At 52.2% G+C, this 12,919-nt stretch overlaps 1 long non-coding RNA gene across 1 annotated transcript; it reads left to right on the top strand.

The window, feature by feature from the left end:
* Nucleotides 1–1,038: 1,038 nt before the first annotated feature.
* LOC113240916 (uncharacterized) lies at nucleotides 1,039–5,623 on the top strand. Its single transcript, XR_003311359.4, has 3 exons — nucleotides 1,039–1,562; nucleotides 3,752–3,874; nucleotides 5,100–5,623. It is a non-coding gene; the product is annotated as an uncharacterized LOC113240916 (long non-coding RNA).
* Nucleotides 5,624–12,919: the final 7,296 nt, after the last annotated feature.

The raw sequence follows: 12,919 nt of genomic DNA, 5'->3' as shown, positions 1-12,919 counted from the left end.
CTGCATTGTGCCTGTCCCCCTTTCTGCTAGCACAGAAAGTATTGAACCAACTTCACTCAAGCAAAACATATTCATCGAGTATCCACCACGTGCCTGGCACTCTTGTAGACCCTGGCATACATCAGTGAATGAGAAAGGCAAAGATCCCCGCCCCGGTGGGGTTGATAGTCTAACAGATGGAGTCACACAATAAACTTTTGGGGGCCACCATTCAACCAGTACCAAGAAACATGCGATATCGCGCCTCTAAGTGTGGGCTCGGCCCACAGGGCTCCACGAGTCAGATGGACTCTTCCAGCCCTTGGGGTGAGTGTCTGCGAAGTGGGCCATCCAGCTTTGGCTGCCGCATACATTGTGAGGGGCGCTCTAGCCCCGGGCAGGTGCCAGTGTAGACTGAAGGCGAGGAACAGCCCCTCCTGTACCCCTTTACTCTTACAACACGGGTTCACCTCTTTTTACCTTATCCGATCTGAAATCAGCCCACAAAGGGAATAGTCATAAAACCACATGGAGACCCAAGAATATGTAAGAGCAACACATTAGCAAGGCACCAACCTCAATGTCTCGGTTCTCCACAGAGGAAACGAGGGGGGATGTGAGCGCGTGAAAGAGGATACGCTTTGGCTGGGCTTGGGAGGCTCAGTGCTGTGAAGTCTGAGGATTACGAAAATTACCATTTCTCTGGAGTCCCAGGAACGAATGTGCTGGGTGCTGTGCCTCCATTATCTTATACCTGCACAGCCCAGGGTAATGCTAAAATATTTAACAATCAGCAAGGCCTGACCCCGGCCCATGAGAATGGACCCCGGCCACGGTTCTGGAAGCCTGTCTGCAGGCTCCCGCTGGCTGGGACGTGACCCTCAGGCTGCCGGGTCTGCGGATGTCTGGGGCTTCCAGAAGCGGGTGGCTAGAATGTTAGAGGCTGACGGAAATCCAGAGGCTTAGGGGAGTGGCTCTTCACCAACCCTGATGGATGCACTCGAACATTCTAACAACTGGAATACTTTTACCGATGCGCACAGGCTGAGTATCAACCTGGCAAGGTAGGCGCTGATGTCCCGTTTTACAGAGGACGGTGCCAAGACTCCAAGTGGGAGGAAATTTCCCTGAGGGCCCACGGCTGGCAAGTGAGATCCTTGCCTGGGAAGAAAGGATGTCAGAGTGGCCGGGAGAGTGTGGGAGTGTCTGGGCCACAGCTTCGGAGAGTGAAAGATTTCAGCTAAGAAATCTCCCTTGACAGTTTTCATCCGAGGAGCTTAGAGAAAAGCAGCCACTCATCGGTTAGCTTACAAGGGGGGGATCTCCAAGCAGCTTCTTCCTCCCCGGGGAACCCCGAGTCTCATGTTAAATATGATGAAAACTTATCAGCCGTGCCCAGACGCTGCGGCCTCCCTCCCCACGAGGGACAGTGCAGCACTCCAGCTGTCCAGCTGGGCAGTCCTGTGTGCAAGGCGCGGAATGGAATGGAATGTCCAGACACCGCTGGGCAGAGGGCCATGGAACAGAACATTTCAACGTGGCGGCAGGAAAGAGCTGGCAGAAATCAAACAGATTGGCCGATCGTGAGTATTTAGGAGACACTTGGCATGTGGGGCATTAGCAGGGTACGGGGTCAGCCAGGAGTTCTCAAATGGGGTTTCAAAGCACGCACCCAGCAAGAAGAGGGAGGCGGAGCACCCCCCGCCCCCCCGCTTCGGCCCAGCACCTCTCTGTCATTTGGTTTATACACTAGAGCTCTGATTCCTACTGCGCGAAAGGGTTCCACTGCCTTAAAAAATTCTGGGTTGGCAAACCACTGACCTCATTCCCTTGGCACATTTTGCTGGTGATGAAAGAGAGGCACAGAGCTGGAGTGACTGGCTGTCCCACAGTGGGTGTGGTCTCCCGGGGGCTAGTCCACTATTCTGTTCTCTCTGCCTCCCGCCCCCTTACCATGGGCCCAACACTCTGCCGGGCACAGGGGAGGGGGAAGAAAAGAAAAATAATCCTTGTCCTCATGGGGTGGGCACATTCCGTTGTGGAGAAAAGACTGAAATCCCCAAAGCTGTCATCCCTGGGTGGATTCTGCCTGGCAGACAGTCCGGGCTGCGGGAGCTCGGGGAAGGGGAGGTCAGTTGTTCTAGAATGCTGGTGATGGAGGGGTGACCAGCTGGGCCCCAAAGGATGAGCAGGACACAGAAGAGCAGAAAGGCACTGGGGAGGAAGAGCGGGAGGAAAGAGGGGGGCTGCCGGGTGGTGGAAAGACCGTGACTGGGGAGAGACAGGGCTGTGCCCCTTCTCAGACCACAGCTCTTCCTCAACTGAATAACAGACAGACTGGAAGAGTGGTTCCCAAACTCCACTGGCCACAGAACCACCTGGGGCTTTTTCATAACAGCAGGGTCCTCGGTTCTGCCAGTTCTGAAGGAGGTTGTTCAAGTCCCCACTTTGCAAATCTCAAGACCCCCCAAGGGTTCCTTCCAGCTCTAAAATTCTATGACTTCATGGTGCTTCCATGGGCATGTGGATCTCTTCCAACTCGGAAAGCACACTATCCCCCCCAGAGAGGGGGTCCTTGACCGATGCGTGCCTGTCCAGAGCCTCCAGGAACAAGAGCGGCCTCCTTCAAGGAAGGAATTGGGCTGTCTCCCCATCCCTCCGGGCTCTGCACGAAAGCTGTTGCCTAATGGTGATGCTTTTGTTCCTGGTGTTTATCCAAAGTCTGATGCCTGTTGTTTGAAGCTGTCTGCGCCTGGGGCTTCTCCTTGATTCCAACCATCTCCTGTCACCCCAAAAGCCCCACAGCCTCCCCCTTGCACCCCCTCTCCCATCTCCAAGGTGCACCATTAACAGTTGGCTGATGCCGGAGGCTCAGCTCCGGGACATACACATTTTTTTCAACCTGAAAAACGATTTTCATTGGATATTTAATCTAGGTTCATTGGCAGAAAATCAGGCATTATGCATTAGAAAAAGAAGAAAGAAGAAAAGTCACCCCAATGGAATTTAATCATACCCACTATTGAGATGTTGAGATACGTTCTTCCCAACTTTTTTCTATCCAAATGAAATCCTGCTATGTTTCTGTAGCCAATTTACCTCCCCACACTTCTCATGGTTCTTTGAGAATAGAAGCCCTCTTATCTTGCGGCCACCAGGCTTCGCACTTCCCTCCATCTGTGCATGCCCTGGCCTTTACACCTATCGTGATGGAAGAGGGCTTGTGCGTGTCAAAAACCAAAGGCACTGGATGCCATCCCCTCTCTCCTCCCAGTGACCGCATCACCCTTACACCAGCTCCCTTGCATCCTCGGGGTCTCATGCCCTGGATCATTCCCAGTGGCACACAGACTTGCTCTAAAATCTCCTCTGTTTAAAAATCCCCTCCTTGGGGGTCCCCTGCAGGGCTCAGTCAGTTGGGCATCCGACTCTTGATTTTGGCTCAGGTCATGATCTCAGGGTTGTGAGATCCAGCCTCGCATCGCATAGGGGCTCCACGCTTAGTGGGGAATCTGCCTGAGGATTCCCTCTCTCTCCCTCTGCCCTTCCCTCACCTCTAAAATAAATAAATAAATCTTAAAAAAAAAAATCCCCTCCTTGGGGCACCTACCTGGCTGGCTCAGTCTGTCGAGTGTGCAACTCATGGTCTCGGGGATTGTAGGTTCGAGCCCCATGGTCGGTGTAGATTCCTTAAAAATAACATCTTTTAAAAAATAAAATAAAATAAAATAAAATAAATATCCTCTCTTTGACCACTGTATTCGTTTCCTAGGGCCGTTGTAACAAAGCACCACCAACCAGGAGACTTAAAACAATGGAAATGTATTGTCTCACGGTTCTGGAGACTAGAAACCCCAAATCAAGGTGTTGGCCATGTTCCCTCTGAAGCCTGTGGGTGAGAATCCTTCTTAGCCTCCTCCTAGTTTCTGGGGGTGGCTGGCAATCCTTCCTGTTCCTCAGCTCGCAGCTGCAACTCTTCGATTCCTACCGCTGTCCTCATGCGGCATTTCCCCCTGTGTGTCTCAGTCTCTTCTCCATCTGGATTAAGAGCCTGGGTGGCACAGCGGTTAGGCGTCTGCCTTCGGCAGACGGTGATCCTGGCGTTCTGGGATTGAGCCCCACATCAGGCTCCTCTGCTATAAGCCTGCTTCTTCCTCTCCCACTCCCCCTGCTTGTGTTCCCTCTCTCGCTGGCTGTCTCTATCTCTGTCGAATAAATAAATAAAATCTTAAAAAAAAAAAAAAAAAGACGAGCCCACCCTACTCCAGTATCACTTCATCTTAATTTACATCTTCATTACATCTGCAAAAACCCTATTTCCACATAAGGTCAGTCACAGGTACTAGGGGTTAGGACTTGATGGAAGCTCTGGGGGTCGCAATTCAACCCACAACCACCACCACTCACTTCCTGCCCCTGTTCATCTCTGGTTCCCTCCCCCGGTGACACATCCAAAGCGGGTTCCATCTCCCTGCCCCAGCCCCTGCCCCTCCCAGTCCCACTCCCCAACCCTCCTCGATCCCCCTGTCCCTCTGCTCCATGGGGTCACTTGTGCCATTGTCCAAGCCACCACAACACTACCCTTCCAAATGCTTCCTGGGTCTCTCTGTTCCCACTCTTGCCCCGGGTTCATTCCCTCACCGAGCCACCGAGCCAGAGCGGTCTTGTAAAAATATGAATCAGCTCATGTCATTGCTCTGCTGAAAACCGTCCAGTAGCTTTGTATCGCACTTGGAATAACATATCGAAAACCCTTACATGGCCTCCAAGGGTCTTCTTGGTCTGCCCTTCCTACTTCTCCGACACCAACTCCCCCACGTGTCCCTTCACTCCCTGGTCATTGTTTAGGGTCTCTCCCCTCCCCCTCTCCCCTACAAAGTGATCTCTGGGAGAGCAGATACCTTGTCTCTTCTTATGTGTGTACACTCAGTGCGGTACATCGTGGCTGACAGCCTTTGAGAGGACCCCCAATGAACCCTGCCTCTTAGGATTCATGCCTCCCGTGCAGTCCCCTCCCACACGGAATAGGGCAGATTTGCAGAATCAAAGGAATGTTGCAGAGGTGACAAAGCGTGACTTCAGGTCATGAAAGACATTGTGATCTTTGTCCCGTTCTCCAGGATCACTTGCTCTGGGGGAAGCCAACTGCCATCTCATGAGGACACTCCAGCTGTCCTATGAAGAGGCGCGTGTGGGGAGAAGCGGAGGCCTCCTGCTAATGGCCCCACGAAGGAGTCATCTTGGAAGCAATCCTCTAGCCTCGTCAACACTACTGGTGACCGAAGCCACAGCTAGGAGCCAGAAGCCACTTCCGAATTCCCAGCTCACAGAAACTGTGAGGTAATACACATTTGTTGCTTTAAGGCACAAAATTTGGGGGGTAATTTGTTACGCAGCAATAGATAACTAATACACTTATAAAGATTTTTTTTCTTTAAAGGGTAGGATCATAACATACATACCGTTCAGAAAACAACTTTTTCATTTAAACAGTTTATCGTGAACATTTCCATGAGGGTAAATCCATATCTATAATCATTTATTAACGGCTGTGCAGAATTTCATGGAATAAATGTACCACAATTCAGCTCCTTGTGCCTCTGAGTCTGAGATTGTTCACTACTATAATAAAAATTGCAATGGACGCTTTTGTGAGTAATTCTTTGTGACATCCATGGTTTTCCTAAGATAGATTCTTAGGAGTGGAACCTCCAGATTAAAGAATATATTTGGGGGTACATATTTTCAAATTGTGTCTCCAGAATTCTTTCTGGTAGGGTCTGAGAAGGCTTGTGTAATAGGCAAAGTCTTCAAAAACTTTTGCTATTTTGCCCATCTGATAAGTTTTTTTTTTTTTTTTTAGATTTTATTTATTTATTTGACAGAGATAGAGACAGCCAGTGAGAGGGGGAACACAAGCAGGGGGAGTGGGAGAGGAAGAAGCAGGCTCATAGCAGAGGAGCCTGACGTGGGGCTCGATCCCACAACGCCAGGATCATGCCCTGAGCCCACAACGCCAGGATCACGCCCTGAGCCGAAGGCAGACGCCCAACCGCTGTGCCACCCAGGCGCCCCCATCTGATAAGTTTTTGAAATGGCCTTTGATAATGTGAATGTACATTTCTTTGATCCTTAATTACAGCAGCTTTCAAACTGTGAGAGAAAAGCCTGGTGTGGGTGTGGGGAGGGCTCAGGGGTGAGGGCTCCTGCCAGCACACATTTTTGCCCAGCCTCTCCCACCCCCACCCCCAAACAGCCCTAGGGAGAATCTGCACTTCCTGTGCCTCTAAGCTCCCCCTTTTTTTCTCCCCAGAGGGTGAGCAGAGTAGCAGGAAGGGGTTTCCTTCTGGAGGCCAGGCTGGGGTCTTGGTTTGTCCCTGCAGGTGAAGGCTTGGCCTTTGCTGGGCCCCCCAGGCTGCAGACCCCACCTGGCTGGCTGGCAGGGTGAGGTCCAGCTGTCCGACCTCAGAAAGCCCTGCTTCCATTTCCCCACCCCCAGTCCATTTTTTTCCAAGGAGCTTGAGGAAAAGGAGAGAAATGGCATTTAAATTAGTAATGGCACTGACTAAACTTGGGTTAGCTTCCTTTCCTAGTCAGACGGAGCCATTTAGAGTTCCACTCATCAGGAGGAAGGTGGGTGCCGCTGCTCTCGGGGAGAATTCCAGATCTCCTGCTTGGGGTCCACACGGGTGGGAGACCTCTGATGGGCATGCTTCCCTCTTTCTGGAGTGGGGAGGGGAGGGGAAACGGAGGAAAAAGGAGAAGGGGCAGGAGCAGAGGGCAGTGGGGAGGGGAAAAGGGGGGAGTGGGGAGGGGAGAAGAAAGGAAAAGGGAAATAGAGGGGACCCAGGAGGGAAGGAGAAAGGAGTGAAGAACAAGAAGGCAGGGAAGCAGGTGGGTTATCCGCGCACACACGGGATTTGTTTGGCACTTACTGGTCTCACCAAAATATTCAACGCAACTCCAGAGCTGAGGTGAGAGATGCTGATGTTATGGGGATTCTTGCAGGGAAGGAGCGGGTTGTATCACACCCCAGAACAGCAGACCCTCATCAGACACTCCGCTTTTCCTCTCCCCTAACTCTCCCCTAGCCTATTTTTGAAAAGTCCACTCAATTTGCAGGGTCTTCAGATCTTCATCTCTGCTTAGGAGCCCCACGGAGCAGGACACCCCCGCCCCCAGGACTGCGGATTGGCCATGCCTCACCTGCCTGGAGACCCTCCCTCCTCCGGCTTCATCTCCCCGCTCCCCTGGGTTATTCTAGAAGCCAGCTCAGCACTCTGGCCAGAGTGGCGTGGTTCTCCCAAGGCGGCTGTTTCCCCGGATCCCCCACAACCCATCAAAGGCCCAGGTAACTCATCCAGCCTCTTCCTAACTTATTTTTGCCCAGGAAAGGGACAGATGGAGACTGGCTGGTGGATGTTAGGGTGTCCTGGAAAAATTCACCCGTCCTCTGGGGCCTTCCATTCCCGGAGCATGCACGTCTCCCCTTTCAGTCTGGGTAGTGAGCACTCGGACCTGTAAGACACTGAGTGCATGTTTCCGCACTTCCACAGGGCTCCCGCTACTTAGGCGCTGAGAGGCAGGGAGGAAGAGAAGCCCTGGCTTCTCTCCTGCACTTGCTGGACACTGAACCAGAAACTGTAGGACTTTCTCAAGGTCACAGGCTCAACAGGGTCCAAGGAGGGGCCTGGCTTTGTCTCCAGTTCCCATTCAAACCTCTTCCATATCCCGTGCTCAGGGCTGCGTTATGATTTCCCTGGGCCCTGGGCATTTTTGCTTTCATGGACCCCTTCCGCCATAAAATAATATTAAAAATGATATTTTATGACTGCATTGGTATGAAGACAAACAAAATCCCAGCTGGATTCATTATCCTATATTCATTATTATAATGTTCATTCTTTTTCCCTTGATTTTGTAACAAACTAAAAACCTTTTCATGGCCCCGAGAGTCCCGTGGGCCCGAGGCGGTGCCTGCTGTCCTAAGGGGCCAGTGAGCCAGTCCTGCTGCCTGGGGTTATTCTTTGTAATGAGTATTAATATGTTATATGTATTTATTTATTTTGCCTTTAAAAATCATTTTATTTTGTTTTTGTTTTGTTTCAAGTTTTTATTTAAATTCTAGTTAGTTAAGCCTACTGCCTCCCATTAAGCACTCTGCACAGAGACCCCCGCTGCCTGCTTTTCAAAGTGTTTCCTTGTTGCAGAGAAAGAGGAGATGATTAGGAAGACGAAAGGATGGGGCTGATTAATAATGTAAACACAGGCCTCCAGCTGGGAAACAGGCAGAGAAGCCAGAGTTGATCCCCCAAGTAGCCAAGAGGCTGGAGTTCAGCTTCCCCTGGGCTGCTTGGTTCCTCTGGGTCCTCCCCACCCTCCTAGTACCCCCTCTTCCCACCCCACCCCCACCACAAGGAAATCGGCTTCAGGATCTTGGGGGCACGCCTGGGAGACAGTGTTCAATTAAGGGGCTTAGCCACTCTTTCCGTGGGAGCCTTTGAAGTTCTCGGGTAATGGCCTCTATAATTCTACTTCTGGCAATTACCAGAGTCAACGCTTGGCTTTGGCCTTCAGGGGGGAGGCAACTAGAGCAGAGATGGCAAATATGGGTTGCACCTGCTCCCAGGCCCCTGCCCAGGTCGAAGCAGACGTTTCCACTCGGTCATGTACTCCATCGAGGCTGGAGTTGCCCTTGGAATCCTTCCCAACCCTGACAGTGCAGTGTTCCGGGGGCGCCTGCCAGACCACCCAAGTGAGCATCCTGCTGGACACCTGCTAGCCATCCCTGATCTCAGCCGTTCCCTTCAATCCCTGTCCTCTGTTCTTCCTGAAGCTTTAAAGAGATGTGTTCATAAAGGATCCAAACAGCACTGTGTATTTTTAACCCTTAAATAATAGCTATATGTATAATACGTATATTACATATATATTATCATGATATATAGAAATAATCACTGTCCCTATTTCGCAAAGGCAGAAAGTGAGGCTGGAAGAGATTAAATATGTAACCCAGAATGTAACGACTAACCAATGGTAGAGCTGGGGTTTGAATTCAGGCGGAGTAGCCCAAGCCCAGAACACAGCTTAATGGAGATGTGAATTCTCATAGGGATAGATCCTTGCATTAATGATGAAGCATTGACTCTAGGATTCCTGGCAGTGGGGAGCTAGGACAATCAGGGTATCATTACCCCAGAACCACATCATGTGAGCCTGCCTAGTGAGACTGAGATCTTCATGGGCTCTTTCATCAAAGGCCTTAAAAGAAAGGGAAGCACGCCGCTGTGGGCCGCCTCTGCTTCTCGTGGGAGGCTCTCAACCGCTGTCTTTTGGCTCCTGGGCAGACTCTGGCCATGTCTGGGCAAGAGGCAGATCTCTTCTGCATCAACTGTTGGCTCTAGCCTTAACTCCAGGGACCCAGCGTTACAGGAAAGCTTGCCAACTCTGGATTTCCTCCAGTCATCTCCCCAGAGGAAGGCTTTGGGTCTGTAAGTCCTGCAGGGCTGGAGTTGGGGGGGTGGGGAAGAGGTTTGAATGACGCAGAGGGAGGGTAAGCAAAGAGTCGGCCCCGCCCTGCCTCTGGGAAGGATGGTGGAAAGGCTGGCTCGCCCCAAAACAGAGGCAAGCAGAAGGGTGGAGTTTGAGGGCTGCTCCTTCTTCTAGGTTCTGCTTCTCTCCTCTGTCTTGGCCTCCCAACCTCTTCCAGCATCTTCCTTTCCTGGTCTGTGCCTGTGGGACTCACAATCCTAAGCCCTCTTCCCTGCCAGGGCGTTGGACCCAGACTTCTTCTCTGTAAGGTGGGGGTGGGTTGGGGAGAGGATCTTAGCATCCATTAAGCACCTATTACTGCCAAGTACTTTCTAGATCTTGTTTCATTTTCGGTCCTTTGAATTGGTCGTACAGTCCGAAGTTTACAACGTACAAATGAAAGTTGACGAGATTAAATTATTTGCCCAGGGCCACACCACTAAAAGGCAGACCTAAGAGTTTGTGCCAGGTTTGTCTGGCCGCACTAGCCAAGCAGGACCTTCCCTCCCCGCTCCCTGTCCCTGTCCCAACCTCCTCCCAGCCCATCGAGCCGAGCCATACATCAGAACTATCGCACGCATGTGTTTTATCCTTCTGGGTGACATCCTCCTTTCCATGCGGTTACCAGGGCATCAGAATCACCACCAGGGCCTGTTAAACCTGGATACTCTTCCCCCCCCCCCCCATCCTGATCCAGGAGGTCTGGGGAGGGGCCTGAGAATTTGCATTTCTAATGAGTTCCCAGGGGCTGCTGCTGCAGGGGTGGTGGGGGGAACCACACTTTGAGAACCGCTGCTCCAAATCAGAAGCTTGGGTGCCTAATGGTGGCGTTTCAGCCTTATAGCAGGAAAATATTTGAGGCTGGAGGGATTTTTCCAGCGATCCTGGAATCATACCAAGCAGGCAGCGGCCTCCTCACGCCCAGGCAGGCTGCTTTGACTCCAGGCTTTGATGTTCTTTAAGGTGGGGCCAGAGAATGTGCTCTGTAACTCGATCTGATCTTCGGGGAAGGCACCTCGGTGCCTGGTCCCTGGCCCTGGCCAAGCACACAGGGAACTCAGGAGGAAAAGCCCAGACGGCAGCTTGCGGAGCTGCTCCAGAGGCTGCTGTAAGCTTTTCCCGGAGCAGGAGCCCTGTCTGTCCTCAGGGTGAATCCGACAGGGGACTGACAGGCCTCAGCAGATGCGGCCCTGGTCACGGTCACAGTCACAGCAGCTGCCCCCACCTGCCCAGCAATCAACACAAAGCAGTGTTGGGGGGGGTTGTTAAAAGGCAAAGCAACTGCTCACCTCGGGGCACCCCACCAGGGCCGGGATGGGGGGTGGGGGAGCTGCCTCCCTGCCTGACACATGGAAGGCCCAGGTGCTCACGCAGCTGTCCCAGGAACGGTCTCCTTTCCAGGGCTAAGGAAACCCAGGTTCAAGAGGCCTTAGGGAATGAGGACAGCGTCTGAAGGCCCATGAAGCCTCAAATACTGGCCCCCACCTGTTCTAAGAAGAGCCTAACATTTATTGGGCATTTACTAGTTCCAGGCACTGGGCAAAGCGCACTAAATGGCTTCTATCGTTTACTTCTTGCCATAACACGATCAGGACCTTACTGTCGTCATGTCTCATAGAAGGAAAATGGAGGCCAGGGAGCCCGAGTTCCTGCCTAAAGCATCCCAGCCACTAAGAAGCAGAGCTGGGATCTGGGCGGAAACCTTCCCTCTCCAGACCCCACGCTCTCGGTTCCGCTGCTTCCCTTCTGAGCTTGGGTTCCTGCTCTTCGGGGTTCAGTCACTCATTCCGTCACATGCAGGCATGCAGCCCCCCACTCCAACACCTCAGACGCTGGGGGGTGAGAAAGGAAGACCCAGACTTTACCCTCAAGAAATTGCCAGGTGTGGAGAAGAAAAGCGATGCACAGAGTGAAACATGCCCCGAAGGGTTAAGTACCGGGCCTGGGGGTGTTAGAGGAGGGAGCTTCACCCAGAAGGGCAGGCAGAGGGCCCTGGCCACAGCATTAGAAGCAATGATGTTTGAAGAGGTGACTGGACGAGCCGGTGTCCTGACCCCCGGTTAAGAGCTGGCGTAGTCTGATGAGACATGGGTTAGGACAGATAGTCCCACTTAGGAGGCTTGAGAGCCTCTTATTCTGGGGCTTTGTACCTTTGTGGCACAGTGGAATCGCCTGGGGACTTTCCAAAATTCCCTCCGCCCTGACCCCTGCCGGTCAATCAGAATTCTGGGGAGGGGGGGTCTTCCCCGCTGATGCCAAGTGGGGCAGAGGTCAATGTCACTGTTCTCGACAGTTCGGGGGCATTCCCATAGAGAGCTCAGCAAGCTCTTACACACTCCGTGCTCCTGCTTCGCCGTGAATGAGCGGGGGGTCGAGGAAAACTTAGAGCGGGCCCCTGGTGATTCTGGAGTCTGAAGCAGAGCTGTTGCAAAGAAAAGCCTGAGAGCGTTGGTTGCGCTTCCCTGACCGCTGCAAGCTGAAGTCTCAAACTTCGAGGAGATCAGTGTTTATGAGGCGGGAACAGCTGGATAGGTGTGTAAAGCGAGACTGGAACTCCAGACCTGTCTTTGTCCTTAGCTCTCTCTCCAGGCACGCACAACCACAGCGTCAGATCTCTGGGTCTGGCATTCTGGACCGTGGCTGATGCCGAAGAAATGCTTGCCCCCAAGCGGGGGCTCGGTGCATCTCGGGAAGACTTGGGAGAAACTCTTTGGTAAAAGGACGTTAACAACCACGATGGGCATTTCTGAGCTCTTACTAAGCGCTGCTCCAGGCCAAACCGCGTTCCTTTCACCGTCACACCAAATTCAAGAAGGAAATATTATGATTCTTTCCATTTTAGAAATAAGGAAAGGTTCTGGGGAGGCCAACCAGCCAATAAGTGGAAGCAGCAGGATTTGAATCCAAATTCCATGCCGACTATTGAGTATAAAGGAGTCACTGACATGAGACAGGGAACTTTGACCTAAAATTTACAGGGGGATGAAGGAGGTCAGATAAAACGGCAAAACCAGACTCCGTAGAAGGTTCCTTCTTCCACCAATCCTTCTATTTGATCATTTCCATCAGTACATGTGTAAAGTCATACTTCCATCCTTTAAAAACATCCTTGGCCCCAACACCCCTCCGATGAACGGCTCCATGTCCCTGCACAGCGCAAAGTTGTATTTGAGTAAGAAGATAGATACGTGTGAGGGATGGGCTGGGGAGCGGAGCAGGGGCTGGATTGGGAGGGCTCTGTGTCCTTGGAGCTGCTGGTGGGGAGTCTATTCTTGTCTTCCTTCCCCCTCCATTTTTCTGTCTCCCCAGGAAGGGCTCTTGTGAGGTTGGGGCAGATGAACGGCTACAGAGGGCCAGACGAGGGTGAGAGCATTGGGAGCCCAGGCGAAAAGCTGAGGTAGGGGCCTGG

This window comes from Ursus arctos, unplaced genomic scaffold (genome assembly GCF_023065955.2).
Source record: "Ursus arctos isolate Adak ecotype North America unplaced genomic scaffold, UrsArc2.0 scaffold_28, whole genome shotgun sequence".
Lineage (NCBI taxonomy): Eukaryota > Metazoa > Chordata > Mammalia > Carnivora > Ursidae > Ursus > Ursus arctos.
Note: the sequence above shows the minus strand (reverse complement) of the source record. Positions and strands in the feature narration are given on the sequence as shown.